The 20,875-nt window shown below is 42.5% G+C and overlaps 1 pseudogene; it reads right to left on the bottom strand.

Moving 5' to 3' along the window:
* Nucleotides 1-5,663: 5,663 nt before the first annotated feature.
* On the bottom strand, nt 5,664-7,127 carry LOC145341380 (fascin pseudogene; annotated as a pseudogene).
* Nucleotides 7,128-20,875: the final 13,748 nt, after the last annotated feature.

The raw sequence follows: 20,875 nt of genomic DNA, 5'->3' as shown, positions 1-20,875 counted from the left end.
CTGTCATAAAAAGGCAAATTATCGCATCATTATGCCAATGTTGGAGTTAGTTGCCATATTTCCTACATTACAACAGTGACTTCATTTGTTGTAAAGCACTTTGAGATGTTTGATGAAAACGCTATACAGATGCAAGTCTTTATCACTAAGACAATGTATTTCCACCTCTGGCTTATCTAATTTATCCTCATGCATACCTTTGTTATCTCTAGATTTTTTCTATTCTAATGCACTTCTGGCTAGTCTCTGACATCATACCCTCTGTAAATTGAAAGTCATCAAAGGATCTGCTGACTATATTGTAAATTGCACCAAATCCCATTCACCCAGCCTCTCTGTGCTCACTGTGCTAAATTGGCTCCCTAAAATTCTCATTGTTTTCAAATCCTCTGGCTTTTCATATTTCTGCAATCCCTTCTGGCACAATGTGGAGATGCCGGCGTTGGACTGGGGTAAACACAGTAAGAATTCTCACAACACCAGGTTAAAGTCCAACAGGTTTAATTGGTAGTAAACGCCACCGCAACCCTTTGAGATATCTACGCCTCTGCACTTCTCTCACTTCATGAGAATTCTCAGTTTTAGTTGCAGTGCCATTGGTGTCTGGGCCTTCAGCTGCCAAGGCCTTAAGCTCAGGAGTTCCCTCATAAACCTCTCTGCTTCCCTTTTCCTTCTTTATGAAGCTCCTTAAAATGTACCTTATCGGTCCTAACATCTTCTGTGCTTGGTGCCAAATTTTGCTGGATAATGCTCCTGTGAATTGTTTTAGGACATGCTACTATGATAACGGTGCTACATAAATGTGTTAAACGTGAAAAACCTTAGAAACCTATGGCACCGGAGGAGGTTACTTGGACCGTTTTATCTGTGAGGACTAACAAAGAGTTAGCATGCCAAACCCCACCTTCCAACCCTTCACTTATAGTGAACATCAAGAACTTTTTAAAGACAATGGTGGTTTCTGCCTCTAGTATCATTTCAGCCAGTGAGTCCCTGACAATTATCACCCCTTGGGTGAAAAACGTTCTGCTCAGCTTCTCTCTAATCTTTCAATATAAATCTATGCCCAAAGTTATTGACCTCTCTAAGGGGAATAGGTCCTTCTCTGTTTTGGTTGTTCGTAACTTTAAACACATCAATTGCACTCCATGAGTGTTTAATTTTCTGACTAGTCTGCCACGTGGGACATTTTCAAAAGTCTCGCTGAAATCAATTTAGATGTTTGTAAATGTGATACCCTCATGTTACCTCCTCAAAAAAACCGAACCAAGTTAGTCAGGCACAACCTTTTCTTAACCTATTCACATTGACTGTTTTTGTTTAACCCATGCCTTTCTCAGTGATGATTTATACTGTCTCTCTTAGAAGCTTTTTTCCAGCATCTTGCCCTCCAAGAGTAGGTTGGTCTAGCCTTTTAAACAAGATGTCTTTTATTATGATCAGTAAAGGATTTAAGGCATTGGAAAAGATTGATTATATTCAAATGATTATTAAAAGATTGTGCTCAACTGGTCAATTTCAGTTCCAACTCACAATGATTATTTTTTAGCAGGAAGAATATTTTGACACTTTTTTGCAGAACTTCTTGTCTCAGGGAGGTGTGGAAAAATATGAATAAAGCCATTTAGCAGAAGTCTGAATTTTACACTGAATTTCAAGCATTCAAAGCACATAAAATTGATACTGTCTATATTTGAAGTTTTACCATATGCTGAATACTTAAAACTATTTTATATGTTTTATTATCTCCATTCCTGTGAGACTATCCACAGCATTGGCACTTCGGTATTCAAGAGAAAGGGTATGTCAACTGTTCTTGCCTCCTATGTGCGAGACTTTGGAACTATCCCCTGGTAGCTAAACAAGATCAATGTAAAAGCAAAATACCGCAGATGCTGAAAATCTGAAATAAAAACAGAAAAGGCTGGATTAACTCAGCAGGTCTGGCAGCATCTGTGGAAAGAAAAACAGAGTTAACATTTCATGTCCACCTGACTATTCTTCAGAGCTGAAGAGAGGGAGAAATGAATGGATATTATACTGTTTAAAAGATGGTGGAGCATAGTCGGTCGGGGATGAGGTGAGCTAGGAGAGATTGAAAGAAGATGTGACAGAGGAAGTGTTAATGGCAGAATTGAGGACTAAAGAAGGTACTGATAGTGGCATAAAAGTCAGACAAACAGAATGTTAACAGTAGAATAAAGATCAGCGCTTTGCAAAAGCACAAGTTAAAAATACGTGACCAATGGCCCAGTTGGGGAATTTGGTTGCATTGGGATGAAAACATTCTCTTTAAAGGGGTCAAGATAGAGGAGAAGTTCACAGTCTGAAGTTGTTGAACTCAATGTTGGCTTGAAAATGCCTGATTGGAAGATGATGTGCTGCTTCACTCGTTTGCATTGGGCTTCACTGGGACATTGCAGCAGGCCAAGGACAGACATGTGGGCGTAAGAGCAAGATGATGAGTTGAAATGACAAGTGACAGGAAGATTGTGGACTGAGCGAATGTCACCCAATCTGCTCTTAGTCTTCCCAATGTAGAGGAGCAGCAAATACAGCAAATCAAATTGAAGGAAGTGCAAGAGAACTGCTGCTTCACTCGAAAGGAATGTTTAGAGCCGTGAGGAGTGAGGAGGAAAGAGGTAAACGGGAAGGTGCTGTGGGAAGGAGATGAAGAGTTGGGGATGATGAAGTGGACCAGAATGTCACAGAGGAAGGGAGGTGAGGAGGAAAGTGCATTTTGTGGTGGCATCATGCTGGAGTTGGTGGAAATGGAGAGGATGATCCTTTGAATACAAGGCTGACCAGGTGGAAAGTGGGGACAAGGGGAACTTATCATGGTTCTGGGAGGAAGGAGAAGGGGTAAGGGCAGAGATGCGGTAGATGGATCAGACACAGTTGAGTGCCATATCAACCACAGTGGGGTAACCCTCAGTTCAGGAAAAAGGCAGACATGTCTGGAATGCCATTTTGAAAGGTGGCACCATTGGAGCAGATGTGACAAAGGCAGAGAAACTGGGATGATGGGATGGAGTCCTTACAGGAAGCGAGGTAGGGAAAGTTGTAGTTGAGGTAGCTGTGGGAGTTTGACAGCTTATAATTAATATTGGTGGTCAGTTATCACCAGAAATGCAGAAACCGCGGTCAAGAAAGCGAAGGAAGTATTGGATATGGGTCATCTTAAAGTAAGAGAAGGGTGGAAATTGGAAGGAAGAAAAGAAAAATCAAAAAACTTTTCCATGTCCAGATGAGAGCATTGATACAGTCATCGCTATAACAGAAGAGGTTTTGCAGGATGGGGCCTGAGTAGGACTGGAATGAGGAACGTTCCACATACTCCACAGTCAGGTGTAACTGGAGATCACATGGGTACCCATAGCCACACATCTTATTTGCAGGAAGTGAGACATTATTGAGTAAGAGAATAAGTTCAGCTAGCCAAAGGAAACTAGTGATGAATGGGGATTAGTCAAACCTCTGTTCAAGGAAGAAGCTGAGAACCCTCAGACCATCCTGGTGAGGGCAGGAGTGTACAGGGATTGGATGTTCATAGTGAAGAGGAGACAATGAGGACCGGGAAACTGGAAATTATTGAGATGATATAGGATACCAGAGGAATTGTGAATATAGGTGGGAAGAGACTGGCCAAAGGAAAAGGAATGGAGTCAAGATAGGATAATTTATTGGGTTGGAAACAAGCTGAAACAATGGGTCTGTCAGGACACTCCTGTTTGTGAATTTTGGGAAGGAGGTAGAAATGGGTTGAGCGGGGTTGGGGGATTATGAGGTTGGAAGCTGTGGAGGGAATGAGCTCAGTTAGTCTTGGAAACAATGGCATAATGTTCCGTGGTAGGGTCCTGGTCCGTGGATTGATAGGAGGAAGTGTCTGAGAGTTGGCACTCAATCTCTGCAATGTAGGAGTCAGTGTGCCAGACAACAATGGCATCAGCCTTTTTGGCGGGTTTGATAACAAAGGGTTGGACTTGAGAGAATGGAGGGCAGCAAGTTCAGATGGAATCAAGCTGGTGGTATATGAAAGGGGCAGAGAAATTAAGAAGGCTGATATCGCTGCAGCAGTTATCAATGAAAAGATCAAGTTCAGGTTAGAGGCCATTAATTTACATTAATGACCTGCAGGAAGGAACATAATGTGAGGTTTTCAAATTTGTTGATATAAAGATAAGTGGAAGGTCAAGTTGTGATGAGAATATTGTGATTCTGCAACGTGTTATAGATAGATTGGGTAACGGGTGAAAACCTGGCAAATGGCATTTAATGTGGGGAACTGTGAGGAATCAAAAGGTGGGTTATTATCAAAATGGAAAGGGATTGCAGGTTAGTGAAGTATAGAGGGATTTAGGTCTTGTAGCGCACAAATCACAAAAAGCTCGCAGGTAGGTCCAAAGAGTAGTTAAGAAGGATGATGGCATTTAGGCCTTTATTGCAAAGGGATTGGAGTTTAAAAATAGGGAGTTTTTGTAGCAATTATTTAGGATATTGGTGAGGCTTCACCTGGAATACTGCAGAGAGTTTGGGTCCCCTTACCTAAAAAAGGAGATAGTAACATTTGGAGCAGATCAAAAGAGATTCACCAGGTTAATACTTGGGTTGAGAGGGATATCCAACAAGGGAGGCTAAATAGTCTGGATCTGTATTCCTTGGAGGGGTGACCTTATTAAAATAAGATCCTGAGGGAGCTTGACAAGGGAGATGTCTTCACTAATTGGAGAGTCTTGAACAAGGGGACAAGATAAAGGGCCGTTCATTTAAAACTGAGGTGCATAGAAATTTCTTCACGCAGAGGGTGGTAAATCTCTACAATTCTTTGTCCCAAAGATGGATAAAAGGTGGATAAAAATTTGATTGATCGAAGAATAGAGGGCTATGGAGAAATGGCAGAGAAAAGGAGTTGAGACCTGCATTGATTAGACATGATCACATTGAATGGTGGGGCAGACTTGAAAGGCCTGCCGACTTACTCCTGCTTCTTTTTTTCTGTGTTTTTGTGTCTTCTTGTGCTAAAGGGTCCAGGTAGAGGGAGAATATCGGCAGGTGGCGGGGGTGAAAGGATCAATTTAAATGGAGGAGGACTCCTGACCAAAGAAGTAAGCACAGAGATGAAGGCTGACATTTGTTCTGCTTTTAACATATGCTGTTGTCTTACCTTTATGTCACTTTCAGCACCTTAGCCCTCAACACTGCCATTAACACTTCCTTTGTTTTGTGCCCCAAACATTTTTTAAATCTCTTCTAGCTCACAGCTATCACAGACCTTCTAATTTGCTCCACCTGCTTTACTCCCTCTTTAAACAAGATTAATATATTTGATTTAGCTTATTATTTTTCATTTGTCAGGCCTCTGTCCCACCTGCCCAAACTGAATTTTGTAATTCATCCAGTGGAAAACATAAAGGAGAACCTGCAGTCCACTTCTCTCGTATTAGTGCACACTGTACATTATCGGAAGGACCAACTTCAAATTGCATTTGTTAGCAATATATTATTTCCTAAATATTAAATTTTTTGAAACTCACAGTTGATAGCAGGAATAGAGTTTAATATTTTTGAACTAAATGGTATTCGTTCCATTCATTCACCCTGACTGAACCTGAGTTGGAGATACTTTCATATGCCTTCACCACGATTGGATCTGCTAAAGTCACTTAATATCGGAATGATGAGGCAGACTTAGCATCTTTTCCTACAGCTTTGAAGCTTCCATCAGATTCTGCTACAAGATATTTCCCATTGGGTCCCCTTAAGATCAATTGGTCTGAATTCATCACTTCAATAGTGAAGTCAACAGGCTTTTCTCCTGTGACAGTGACGAAGCCTTCTTCATTCACCTCCCAGTACTTGTCAAGGGATACTATTTTGAACTGATAGAAACCATCAGCAGTTGAAATTATTTTGCTTGCCTCGTACATTGGCCTGTTGCAAACTAATATCTTCTTTCCAGGCATAAGGCCAATGAAACCATATTCACATTGGAGTATTAACTGAGTTCGGTTAGTAAGTTTGAAGACAAATTCTTCCTGTCTCCCAATTGCAATTGGCCCTACTAAGAGTTGGCCACCTGCATTCACAGTCACATATCTTCCATCTGATGCTTTTAAGGCTGCCTTTTCCCAGTTGTAGATAATTTGAAACCAGCAATGAAAATCTAGATACTTTGAAACTTCAATGCCGCCTTTGGCACCAACTGCAAGGTACTGTTTTGAAATATTTTGGAAGCAGACTCTCTTTGTTGTGGAATCCATCATAATTTGGAAGTTTCCAGCATCCTTTACATCATTAACATTTGAGTAGACATCCGGGCCAGGTTTACAGGAGATATACTTCTCATTAGCCAAAGACATGATACTGATCTGCCCAGGAGAAGGGTCTATGATAAAAAGTTCATCTGAACTAGGAGTCAAAGTTTTGATTGTTTTAACGTTGCAGTCTTTCACAGATAGGAATTTTCCATGCACATCCTTCAGACAGATCATCCCATTATTGATCTCCAGGCGGTATAATGTCCTGTGTGTTACTTCGGGCTCAGTCTTCCCAGTGAAAGCAATGAAGTTACCAGTTCCTGTCTTTATGGCATATTTTTTCTCTTTGATGTCAAAATAAAGTGTCATTACACAGTCAGCACCCCAGGGTTGTTTCTTATCACAGTACAGTTTCCCATTTTGCTCATTTAATCGGACATAATTTTTGCTGCCAGGGTTGAACATGTTGACGCTGGGATGAATGACCAGGTGCGGCACCCATTTCTCACTGTCGGAGATAGCCTGGGCAAAGCATGTGATGTTGTCCTGGTTTCCTCCTAAATACCGCTTGGAGCACTCCGATTGGAAGGAGACTCTTCCGTCTGGATGAAGTGTCATAAGGAAAGCGCAATTTGGAGTGGGAGCCTCTTGATCACATGTGATTTTGCCATCCTTGTCTGCAGCAATGTATCTATTGAAGGAACTCTTAATATGCACCATGGGGGAGTCCTCCTTAGTAAACTCAATGGTCCATATCTGACTCTTCTTCAGTGAGGAACCTGTTGCATTCACTTTGTAATTAAACACCTCTCCTGTCAGGTATTTTTGGGCTGAATTTATTAGACCGAAAAGAAGCACTTTATATGCCATTTCTCACTGCTTACCTTGTTCTTGAATATGCACTGCATCTGATCAGTAACTTGTTTTTTATATATACACTGACATCATTGTCCTACTCCCTAGCAATGCTTGTGACATAGCAGTGAAAGGTTTAGTGACATTTAGCGATGCCATGTTAAGAGGCTGTCTTAAGCATTTTCTCTTTAGCCAATATATAGTGCTTTTTAACAGAAGTCTATCCCATAAAAACTGAAACTGCAAATTTTATAAAAATGTTAAGAGAAACGTGATTAAAATAAATCCTTCCTTTCAAGGAAACTGCTTTGTTTGATGCCTGTGTAAGTTTAGCTCTAGAAATAACTCTAGTTACTAACTCTGGGACAGCATGGTGGTATAATATATAGCTCATAGCACCTGCAATCAGGGTTCAATTCCAACCTCGGGTCACTGTCTGTGTGGAGCTTGCACATTCTCCCCATGTCTGCGTGGGTTACCTCCCAAAGTCCAAAGTGTGGGTTAGGTTGTTTGCCATGCTACATTGGCCCTAGCATCCAGGGATTATCAGGGGAAATATGTGGAGTTACAGGAATAGGGCCTGGGTAGGATTGTGGTTGGTGCAGACTCGATGGGCTGAATGGCCTCCTTCTGCACTATTCTATGATTCTATGAAATGTATGAGTGCCTATTAGGAGAAGCATTGTGTTAAAGATTTCTACTTGCTAGACTATTCAAAGAAATTCCAGATCTGTTTTCAATGCTCCGACAGAGATGACAAGAACAGACTTACTTCCTGCATTGCACACAAACATAGAAGACATATTTCAAATGGAAGAGGGAAGTTAATTGGCATAGCAAACAAAACAAGATCACCACTAAGTCATTTGGGGGCAACCTTTGATTTTGTCATTTAAACAAAGTACCATTGCACAAAAATCTCATAAAATTAGTCACGCCCAAACACAAAGAGCTACTAGAACTTTAGGATGTAGTCTAACTATGATATCTTGGCATGAATACATCAATCTTCATGATACTTCCACCTGTTTTTTCCTTGGTGACATAATCCCTGTCAGTATTACGGGATAGAATTTTTGCCAACCTGTTTTCTTTCGCACTTACTTCGCCAAGGGCATCTGAATTGGAGTAGTGTGTTTGATGACTCCTCTTTCAGAGTGGAGTTGTCTCGGAGGGGATGCAGATAGCAGTCTAGAAATTGGTTTGCACCCAGCACTGGAACAGACAGACCACAGGCGCGTGCAATATTGGGCCTAATGCACATGATGTTGGCAAACTGCCGACCTGCTTGGTATGCCAAATGGCAGCTTACCTACAAACAGAATTTTTAATTCCTCAGTGGCCATCAAGTTGATCCAAAAAGAGGTGCACTCCCATAAGAGAGGGAGAAGCTTTAGGGAGGAAAGAGTAACAGAGGTGATTGGATGGGAAGGAGGGAGCGATGTTTCACAGAGTGGTGGAAAACCGAGATGGACTTACTTTCTTAAAAAAACTGAAACTTCAGTAGTGACCTTCAGTGATTCCTTCAAGAACTGGCCAGGTCACATGTAGACCATGCTTTCCTGAACATAGCTGTCCGATCAATGTTGGTTACATTTTGGGCAGCTGCCTCTTGAACTGGGAACTTCACATTTAGGCTCCTTATTTGCAATTGCAAAGAGATAATGCCGGTTTCAAGTACGGACCCTGGGTGCTTCTTTATCTTCCTTCATTAATCTGGTGGTATTGTACACCATCCAGTGAAAATGAGGGCATGCAGCCCACTGTGCTTCACAAATATTTAGGTCTCCATTTTACACTGCAGAAATAAGCTTGCACCAGCAAATGCATCAGACAGTTTATTGCTGTGGGACTTGAAGGCGAGTCTCCATCAAAATACTCTCAGCTGCAAATCAGAACATCTGAAACTCTGAGATTCATATGGCTCTCCACATCACAAATACAGAAATTGAAGTGAGGGCCCCAAGGAGAGTGATCTTTACATGAATGCAAGGAGGTGACAAGGGCAGTAAATATCAACTCCATTATTTGGTGCATAGCCACACAATACTGCAACAGTTAAACCACCTTAAAAATGAGAGAAATTATACCTTCCATGAATGCATCTTTTATTCTAAACATGTCTTTTACATATAACTGTTTGCTGCTCATTGCTAAACTGTTTACACATTTACACAATATCCTATATTGGATAGGCACATGGAGCACTCCAGAATTATAGGGAGGGGATAGCTTGATCTTGGGATTGGGCATAGCTCGGCACGATATTGAGGGCCGAAGGGCCTGTACTATGCTGTAATGTTCTATGTTTCTATTTCATATATAATGCTATTAAAAAAGAAATGCATGCAGAAGACTAAATTCTACAGCCCCTGCTGCCATGGAATCGGAACTGGCGAGGGATAGACAATGGTTATGTCCGTTTCCAAGGGGAAAATCCCCCTTGGGTGGGATTTTCTGGTCTCGCTCGAGTGAGGCCATAAAATCCCACTCAATATCTATCTGCATGCAGGCATTGAGGGTGATCCCTGAGATATGTGAAATCCAAAACCCACATCCTCAATACTTCTCAGCACTGCATTTCGGACTGCAGCCATCTATCCTTTTTGTGATGACGTTTGTATCTTATGATTTTGACACTCATTATACACTGAACGTGAGTATCACTGGGAAGACTAACAGTGCCCATTCCCAATTACTCTTGAGAAGGTGGTGGTGAGCAACCGCCTTGAACTGCTGTAGATCATATGGTGAAACTGCTCCCCTAGTGCTATTGGATAGGGAATTTCAAGATTTTTGACTGTTTGACTATCACTGTCAAAAATCTTGATAATCTTGGTAATCATGGTTTATATTACCATTGTTTGACTATCACTGTATGGTAATATAAACCATGATGGTATGTGACTTAGCGTGTGGTGTTCCATAGCACATGTTACTGTTGTCCTTTTAAGTGGTAAAAGTTGTTGATTTGGGGAATGCCATTGAAGAAATCTTGGGCTGTTGCCGCAGTGGGTTTTGTAATGGTACACACTGCTGACAGTGGTGGAGAGAGTGAATGTTCTAGGTGGTGTGTGGGATCCCAATCATGTGAAGTGCTTTGTTGAGCTTCTTGAGTGTTATTGGAGCTTCACTCACCTAGCAAGTAGAGAGTACTCCATTGCACTCCTGATTTGTAGCTTGTAGATGCTAGAAAGGCTTTGGGGACTAAAGCTGCAATGAGGTTTGGAACTGAGTGATCCTAGTGGAACACAATCTGAGGATCACTTAACTGATTATTACTGAGTAAGTGCCACTGATGACAATATCTTTCATCAGTTTGCTGATGATTGAGAGAAGACTGACAGGGTGGTAATTGGTTAAATTGGGTTTGTTCTGATTTTGGGGTCAGACCCAGCCAGTTTAATAATTTGTTGATGTTACAGTTGTATTGGAACAAACTAGCTCAAGGTCCAGTTAATTCTGGAATCCAAGTTTCAGTGCCAGCTAACGTGAAATACATTGGGGAGCATCAGCGAGGCTGGTGAGGGCAGGAGCATGGCAGGCATGTTCCAATGGTCAGCTTCCAGAGGTCACGGAAGTTATCGCAAGAGGCAGAGGGTGGTCTGCATCAGGGGGGCCATCAACAGCCACTTCAGGTAGGAGGGCAGTTCAGGTGGACAGCAAGCCCCCAATTCTGCCTATGTGCTCTTGTGGAGGCAGTGACTGCCAGGAGGGGCATTGTGATGTGGGATGGCAAGAGGCGGCCACCCAATCTCACCAAAGAGGTCTGGGAAGAGGTGAAATCAGCAAGCACGGCCTGGTCTCACACACATGGATACAGTGCTGGATAGGATTTCATGATTTTCTGTGCTCGGGTGAGTTCAGAGTTGGCATGGTCCAGCGTGGAGAACTACGGAAGGATGCCCATCCTTCGCTACACTCGTGGGTGTAGGAATAAGGAAGTCTCAGAATACACCTTTGCCTGGGCATGCTAAGACTGGATAAAAGGTCAGAAGCCCTGGGTTTATTAAAGGGACAGGTGCGCAAAGCATTTGGGGACAGCATGGAATGGTGCTGGAGAGGGAGTGGTCGGTGCAGAATGGAGCTTTGAGCGTACAGGAGAAACATAACCAAAGCAACGCTGAGATCCGCCACTGGTGGTGAGGTGGCAAACCTGGCAATCCTCACCAGACATGAGCTGGGAGCCCTGGAGATTGAACGTGAGTGAGGATGAAGGTCCTTAGGCCATGGAGAGGCTGGAGCCCAGTGGGCAGAAGCGGATCAGGCAGAGAGTGAAAAGGATCTAGGGTCGAATGATCCCTCATCAGGATTACTGAGAAAATATCCAGTGGTTCAGCAATCACAAAGTCACAAGGCCTTTGATATCACTTGTAGCCAGCCAGCTATGATGGAATTGAATGTGTAATGTGACTAATAGAACTGACAGTTGTTTTTCTTCCTCAGGTGAGCTATCCCCACAGCCAGCCTGGAAACTGATGACCCTCCCTGAACATCAAAGCAGGCACAGATGGCAGCTGCACCCATGTCATACCCTCTCTTTGCATCAAGCTGCAATGCAAATACTGGCATTTCAGTAGCAACAAAGTGTCAGATCAGATGGTAGTGCACAGTGGTGAGGGCACATCATGCTCCCATGAGTAGATGATGGAAGCAGAGATTGCCCATAGTGGAGGCAATTGGAGGACAGCTGGAGACCAGGAACATGCTGAGTCCAAGGCAAGTAATGAGCCTCTGGAGCCATCAATCAGGTGACAAATGCTTGATGTCCAATGGGATGTGTGAGGAGACTTGGTGAAGATCCCTGAGAATCTGCTTGTCATGGGCTCAGTCATGGAGGTGTCCATGTGCAGCATGAGCGCTGCATTGACCCTGAGCTACGAGGGCACAGCCTTCTCCACTGAGTGGCAAATCTTGTGGTTGGGCATGTCCAAGGACAGAATCAGGGGTTCCTGGGTTGCGTTCAGACCTCCAATCCCTCACACAGGTCATGACTTCATGAGGTTACAGCGAGTGTGGGAGATGGAAGCAGCATCCAGTCTCTCGGGTGGGTGCCATCCATCAATGGTGAGCAAATATATCTCACAATGGCTGATTGTGGCCACCTTCAGTGGGCTCCTCTCACAGCACCTCGGATGAGGTTTCTCTGCCAGTCACTGTGCCAACCTCAAAAACGGCAATGTGGAGTGCCCAACTATATCACTGAGCGCACCTCTCAGGCAGAGCCTGTTCAAGTGCCACTGGCCAGAGATTACCATTAAAGTCACTGGGGCAAACAAGACAGCAGAGTCAGCAATCTGCCTCTGGTGCCGTTGTCAGTGAAGGTGGGGTGTGGCATCAGGATGTAGCACGTGAAAACGTAAGCTTAAGGCAGTGAGCAACACAAGGGGTTTGCACAGGTGGCTTATGTCATTGTGTAAATCTCACACGTGCATTCTTCTTGTTCGGCAGTCCCTCAGTGTTGAGGATGATTTGATTCCACTCCGGAGAAAGGGTTCTGTGGTGGCTGAATGGTCCGATCCTGGACCTGCAGGCTGTGCTACATGCTGGCAGCTGATGTTTGATGAGGTGGGTGGACAGGATGCTTTGGATTTTGCGCACTCTTTCTGCTGCTTACACTTGGCCTCTGTGTGCTCCACCCCGTGATGCTTGAGGTGTTTGGTGCCTTTTCATATATGCTTCTTCTCCAGCTTGTGCGTTCTTGGACAAGCAATTCCTACGTGTTGCTGGGGATGTTGCATTTATTTAGGGAGGCCTTAAGAATCATTATTCACCAAAGAGAAGGACTTGGTGGACGATGAGTCTGGGAAAGAGTATGTAGATAGTTTGAGTCATGTTGAGATCAAAAAAGAGGAAGTATTGGGGTTCTTGAGAAACGTTAAGGTAGACAAGTCCCCAGGGTATGATGGGATATACCCCAAACACTGAGAAGTACAAGGGAGGAAATTGCTGGGGTCTTGAGAGAAATCTCTGCATCCCCACGAGCTACAGGGCAGGTCCCAGAGGATTGAAGAATAGCCAATGTTGTTCCATTGTTTAAGAAGGGTAGCAAGAATAATCCAAGTAATTACAGACCAGTGAGCCTTACATCAGTGGTAGGGAAATTATTGGAGAGGATTCTTCAAGATAGGATTTACTCCCATTTGGAAATAAGTGGACGTATTTTCGAGAGGCGACATGATTTTACAAAGGGGAGGTTATGCGCCACTAACCTGATTGAGTTTTTTGAGGAAGTGATGAAGATGATTGATGAGGATAGGGCAGTGGATATTATCTGCATGAACTTCAGTAAGGCCTTTGACAAGATCCCTCGTGGCAGACTGGTGCAGAAGGTGAAATTGCATGGGATCAGTAGACATAGAAGATAGAGGGTACCAGTGGAAGGGTGCATTTCTAAAAGGAGAGCTGTGGTAAGTGGCATTCCTCAGAGCTTAGTGCTGGCACCTTTGCTGTTTGTAATATATATAAATGATTTGGAGGAAAATGTAACTGGATTGATTAGTAAGTTTGAGGATGACCACAAAGGTTGTGGATTTGCGGATAGCGATGGGGCCATCAGAGGATACAGCAGGATATAAATCAGTTAGAGGCTTAGGCGGAGAGCTGGCAGATGGAGTTTAATCTGGACAACTATGAGGTAATGCATTTTGGAAGATAGGAAATATACAGTAAATGGAAGACCCCTTAACAGTGTTGATAGGCAGAGGGATCTGGGTGTACATTACACGGGTCACTGAAGGTGGCAACGCAAGTGGAGAAGGTAGTCAAGAAGGCATATGGCATGCTTGCTTTCATCAACTGAAGCATTCAGTTTAAAATTGGCAAGGCATGTTGCAGCTTTATAGAATGTTAGTTAGGCCGCACTTGGAATATAGTGTTCAGTCCTGGTCACCACACCACCAGAAGGATGTAAAGACTTTGAAGAGGGTACAGAAAAGATTTACCAGAATGTTGTCTGATATGGAGGGCTATGAGGAGAGATTGGAGAGACTTGGTTTGCTCTCACTAGAATGACAGGAGGACCTGATAGAAGTCTACAAGATTATGAGGGGCATGGACAGAGTGGATAGACAAAAGCTTTTTCCCAGGTTGGAAAGTCAATTACTAGGGGGCATAGGTTTAAGGTGTGAGGGGCAAGGTTTAAAGGAAAAGTATGAGGTAAGTTTTTTTTCCACAGAGGATGATAAGTGCCTGGAATTCGCTATTGGGGGAAGTAGTGGAAACAGATATGATAATGAATTTTAAGGGGTGTCTTGATAAATACATGAATAGGATGGGAATGGAGTGATATAGTCCCTGGAAGGATAGGGGGTTTTAGTTCAGACAGGAAGCTTGGTCAGTTCAGGGCCAAAGGACCTGTTCCTGTGCTGTAATTTTCTTTGTTCTTTGAGTGTCCTTGTAGGGTTTCCTCTGCTCTCCTAATGATCACTTGCAATGCGGAACTTGGAGCAGAGCACTTGTTTTAGGAATCTTGTGACAGGCACGTGGACAATGTGGCCTGCCTATTGTAGCTAGTTGACAGTGCCTCAATACTGGGGATATTGACCTGGGAGAGGACGCTCATATTGGTATGTCTATCCTGCCAATGGATTTGCAGTATTTTATGGAGGCAAAGATGGCTCTCCAGGGATTTAAGATGTCTGCTGTACATTGTCTGTGATTCAAGTGCATACAGTGGGGTGGGAACCACAGCTGCTCTGTAGACCATAAGCTTGGTGTTGGATTTGAGATCGCTATCTTCGAACACTCTGTTCCTCAGGCATCTGAAGACTGTACTGGCACATTGGAGTTGATGCTGGATTTCATTGTTGGTGTCTGTGCTGAGAGGAGCCATATGGGAAATGATCCACACTATCCAGGGACTCACCGTGGATCTTAATTGTTGCGGGTGCAGTTCTACATGGCAGGAGCCACAGAGACATTAATTGGTTAATCAGTTATAATTGTGTTTCTTTTGTTTCACAAATGTCTAAAAGATAAATGACTACTTTGCTCACAAGCCCTGAGTGTCCTGTGTAATTAATGGATATTGCGAAAGATGTTTGGAGCAGAAATCTTTATTACTGAGGCGGTGATGAAACATTAGGTTCATTGCATGGTTTTGTATGAAATGTTTGGAAGAAGGCAGTGCCCTTGGCCTCAGATGGAAGACAAGCCTTGGCAGCCTAGCTGAAGGCATGGTGAACCAAAGCCTTCCTTACATTCCTTTCTCCCTGAAGGTTTCTCATTTCTGCCTCTTCTGCCTGTTTACCTGGGCTCCACATCTGAGTCATCAAAGGATTTCTCCTCTGAAGTATGTGCACCTATCTCAGTGATTTCCTGATCCAACAGTCCCGCTTACAGAGAGAAAGATTATGCGCAGTACAGCAGAATTACAATGCACGACACCTGTTCTGGTAGATATCTCAGCACACCCCCCTCCCCCCCTCTGCCCGGTAATAGTCCAGGTATCCAAATCTAATTTTTAGCAGATCTGTTGTCCTCTCCACCGCTGCCTTTGTGAAGGCATGACAGCAATTGTATCTTTCCTCCGCCTCTCTCCTTGGGTGCCTGAGTGGAGACATCAGCCATCTTTGCAAGGAATGCACCTTGTCATCTATCCCTTGAAGCCAGCAGGAGCCATGAAAAGCCGTGGCATTTGTGAGTGCCTTAGTATGTTGCATCATGGGACTGCCAGGTAACCTCAGACAAACCTTCAGAGACATGGGCGTTGGGTGTCCACCCCCACATTTGGAAGTTACCTGAGGGTAACCACCTGGCCTCCTTTCTCTTTGGCTCATGTCTTCCTCCTCAGAGTAGATGCCCCATGCTGAATACATTAGACCCATATTGTGGAGATGCAAAAAGACTGACCCATGCACTGAGTGTCAAAGATATGGAAAAAACATTACAAGAGTGAAATGTCCTGCAAAGTCCAAACTATATGCACAATCCTTAAAAGGATGCAGTGAAAACATGCACAAAACTGGGTCAGCTGGAGTTTAAATTAACTTTTTAATTGTCAGTGGATGCGCATTCAATTCGTGTTTTCATCCACTGACCAAAATATCATGCGTGTAAGTCTGTGATGCACGCCCAATGTTAAGCACTTCTGGGTTGGATGGACATTCATCTGAGTTGTGTAAGTTCTGGCCCATAGCCTTTGCTGTGCCTAGCACGCTCTGCCATTATTACTTTATGTCAAGTGGTGCTGAAGACCATCTTTAGCGATGCTCAGTGCATCAGAAGGAAATCAAGATTTATTGATGTAGTTATAATGGGAGAACATTTTTTAATTGGGGTGCAAAGAAAGCTCATCGCTCCCAGTGAAATATTGTTTCCATAAAGGATGAGGTTTCATGCAAGTTCCAACTCTGGTTGCTAGAATTTAAAAGGAATGTTCCATTGGTTAGCTCAATGACAAACTCAAATAAAGAATCACCTAATTATGGTCAGGAATTAAGCTGGCTTCAGTTAGATCCATTACAGCATACGTTAATTGAGTGCTTGCATCTTACTGTTCATTGGGCTAATATTTATTATATATTGTCATGAACAAATTGGTTACCCAGTGACATCCACTGAGTTATGAGGTTGTAATCGTCTTTTGCCTAATCTCTACGGTTACGATATAAATCATAACGACATCGCTGGTGTACTGTTTCATTTAGAGGCAATAAAAGGACTTTCCTTTGTAAGTACAGCTATAACCTCACAAAAAGGAGACACAGAGGGCATAGTTTTTTGGCCTGCCTGTGGTGCATTTCTCATGGGATTTTAGTATAAGTCTACAACATTTGCTGGTGGCAGGATCTGCACTCCACGTCACCAAGAAACTGGGACCAGAAGATCCCACTACTCTGAATAGCTGAAAATTTTTGGCCACAAAGTTTTAGATTGTTCCTTTGGTTCTAAATTTAATTAGCAGAGGTAGAAGGATTGGATCAGTATATTGGAACCTGCTGAAGTCTTGCACAACACGGATACCCAATAGCAAAACTAGTGTTCTCACTTGCTAAATTTTAATGTTTTTTCCTTCTGGCTAGTGAGACATGAATTCAGATTCACAATTTCCCACACGTTGAATGCCAGGTCTCAGCCCTGCTGCTTTGGGTGGGGTACCAATCGTTTCCCATAAAGTGGATACTCACACAAATTTAGTTGTTTTGTACGTTCAACTCCTGGTGGCTAGATTCAGAGAATCAATGGCAGAATCTAACAAACAACAAATAGAAAATACTTTAAAAAGTCACCTCAATCACTGTGATATGAATGACAGGCAAAATTATACAATTGGAATGAGAAACTGCAAGTTAAACGGTTCCGATTACTAATGTGGCACTTGTTGGTACTAAGCTGTTCACAGCTAAACAATATTGGCCCAGATTTTGCACAGCAAGTCAGGTAACAGCATTCACCATGAGTTAGATTTGCCTGTGGACCCTTTAGCACATAATATTTTTGCCCACTAAGTTGCTAGAAGTGAGAGTTGATTACTGCACAGCAAGGAAATAGGGCATCTGGGGTCTGAGTGACCAGTGCAACCAATAAGGTATTTCGGTAACCAATAAAAAAGTCTCACAACAATGGGTTAAAGTCCAACAGGTTTATTTGGAATCATGAGCTTTCACCTTCATCATCTGATGAAGCAGCAGTACTCCAAAAGCTTCTGATTCCAACCTTGTAATATCTTCAAGAAGAGCAGTCCTGGCTTCTTCCTGTAACTGAAGTTGCTCAGCCCTGCAACCTTCCTTATGAATCTTTTCTGTACTCCCTCTAATGCTAATATATCCTTCTTTTAAAGTGTGGTGCCCAGAACAATAAACACCAATTCGGGTTTAATGTAATTTGTACTAAAGCAAACTACTGTGGATGCTGAAATCCAAAACAAAAACTGATGTGTTAATGGGAGAATAAAGATCAGTGCTCACTGGAAGCAAAACTAAAGAACAAGTGACAGATGGCTTAGAGGAGAAGGGGGAAGGGGTTTTTCATTGGGACTAAAATGTTTTGGATATTAAAAAAATTAAAAGGATCAAGCTGAAGGAGACTATTAACACATTTCATATCTTACCTGTATGCAACTTCTAGCACCTTCTCCTGCCGTTAACATTTCCTCTGCCTACAAATCTTGATTGCAATTTTTCCTAGCTCCCACTAATCACTGACTTTCTATTCTCCTCCAGCAACTACACCCCCTCATCACCCCAGTCAACAGCACTTACCACATTGCTAAAAGGTACTAATGCTTGTAATTACCCCAAATTTCTGTGGTGGGCTTAGTTCCTAAACACAGCTTCACAACATTTACTGAAATTCACTGATGAAGCAGACAGTGAGATGCAATTTCTACAAAGCAACACATTGTTTGCATTCAACCAATCATCTGACCTTTGCCTGAAAGTGCTGTATCACTTGTGTTTAATTAATGGCCAATGCCATTTGCCTCACTATCATTTTGACAAGAAATTCTGACTTATTAAAAAAATAATTTTGCAAAACGTTGCAAATTTAATAAACTTTCCATGTTTTAAAGAAGCACAATTTTCACAATGTAACCATTTTATATGGGTGAAAATGGGAGAAGCAATGAAAACCAAATGCACCAGATTTTATAATAGAACTTGACTCTTACTAGAAATTTGTGTGGCCGAAATTCAGGCTATCCAATCACATAAGCACAGAAGTTTCCAGGGTAAGTTTAATTATGGTATTGTAGGAACATCTCTCGTTGGTGGTCTGCCGAGACTGAATGTCTGCTATAGCTTAGAATGCTTACCATGAAAATTGACCCTGGGACAACGGCTTATAACCTGTTTATTAGAAGTACCTATTCCTTTTGCAAACTGCACAAATCTCCAAGATTCTCCAAGGCAGAGGGAGGAGGCCTCGTTTGGACCAGTAATGAGATATGTCAATAATTAAACAAAGGTGTGATCACCAATTTTTCAAGCACGCGCATTCAAATTCACTGCCTCAAAAGACTGGCTAGGATCAAGCATCAGGTCAAACCCACAGTAGAGTGCAAAGTGCAAATCTTGTCAGTGTGAATCTTGTTTGTCTCTCTTGATGTGACCGGAATTGGATTCAACTGAATTTTGAATTTGGTTTTTGGAGCAAGCAAAGATTGGATTTGGATTTGCCCGGTTCATCCTGAGCACTGACTTTGTAACTTTAAGGATGGAGTAAAAAATTAAAAGACTTGATAACCTTTCCAATTCGGGCAATTTTCAGTCAGCACCCTGACTTTCACAATGTCGAAAGCTACCAGGCGATGCTGAGGACCATTAGCTTTCATCTGGAGATGCATATTCATTGGCAATCTTAATGACCTGTATCTCAGTAAAGCCGTGTATGGTATATTATGGTATATATGGTATATGGTATATTTACGACCATGTATGATTCATACATGGTCATCATTTTTATTATGGTTTGCATGTTAAGACCTGGATTGAACTTCATTTCACAGTAAGTATGCTGCATCCTTTGTGAAGGAGTCGACTGCTTGTAACAGCATTGAGAGAACATTAGTTGTAGGTGGTGAGCTGCCTAACTCCATCTATCACTCTTACAAGGAGGGAGCGATGGAAGTCTAGGTAGGCAAGTAGAGACAGGGAAATAAGTGGGTAAGTGCCAGATACAGATCATCATGGCATTCTATTAACTCCTGTCTGCATTACTTGTCGCAGATCAAATTACACCCACTGTAAGTGATACTTGACCTCTCCTTCTCAAAAACTCTTTATAAGCTTGCTTCATTTTGCCCTTCTTTGGATGTGCCAGAAAAATGAACAGCTAAACAAGTACCAATCACTACCCATGTTTGGGTAGATGGAGCTAGGAACTACAGTATAAGGGGAAAGATGTTGTACACTGTAAGGTCAGGTAATGTTTGAAACACCAGTGTAACATGTTTCTTTCTATAATATAGGATGCTGCGGAGCAGAGCATAAGACTACCAATGGTCTCCAACATCATGCAGCATATGATAGGTTAAATAAAGGAAGAGCCCGCCACCTAATTCAGACAAGAATTTTTCTTCCCTTTCCAACCCAATAACACTGCTTTTCCAGCACAGCAGGTTAAGAAAACCAAGCCCCATAACTCCAGATAAATATTTACCTTTTGACAACTGCTCATTCTGTTTCTCCAGGAATGAGGATTGGAATTGATCGTGGTACGGAGACTTTTAAGATACATTTTATTGGAGTTTGAATGTGCATGAAGGTCAATCTGTGCATTGCAAAAGGTTATATACAGGGCTAGCTTTTGCTGTGAGTGACAAGTGAATGGCACCCATTGTTGGTTAGGCTTATAGTTGTCCATAGATGATGGTTTGTGGGTTTTTGCATGACGGGTTGCTATGAACTAACCACCTAAAAAATACAAAGGAAGTGTTAAAAATTAAATTTAACAAACCCAAACAATAGTTAAAAGCCAAATTAACTGCTGTATTTTAAAATGTATTTTCAGAGAGGTTGGTTAGCAGTAATTAAGATTTCATACACTGTTCCTCGGTTAAAACAGTCCTATAATAAAAGAGGGTGCTGAGAACATAAGCCTGCCACACAACGAGCTTTGTATTTTTGGTTAGTTTGATGCTAATCCATATTTGACTTCTCAACTTTAACATGACAGCTGTGGCCTTGGCAATCCTGGTGCTGATTTCAGCCTCGTGGTACCGGTTGCTGCTAATTTTTGAACAAAGGTACGTGAAGCTATCAATGACCTCTGGAGTGAGGTTGTTGACTTTGATGGATGGTGGAGTGTCTATGTCCTAA

Source organism: Carcharhinus amblyrhynchos, chromosome 3, assembly GCF_965287045.1.
Source record: "Carcharhinus amblyrhynchos chromosome 3, sCarAmb.v2.hapA, whole genome shotgun sequence".
Classification (NCBI taxonomy): Eukaryota; Metazoa; Chordata; class Chondrichthyes; order Carcharhiniformes; family Carcharhinidae; genus Carcharhinus; species Carcharhinus amblyrhynchos.
The sequence above is the reverse complement of the archived record's forward strand: the minus strand, read 5'-3'. Positions and strand labels throughout refer to the sequence as shown.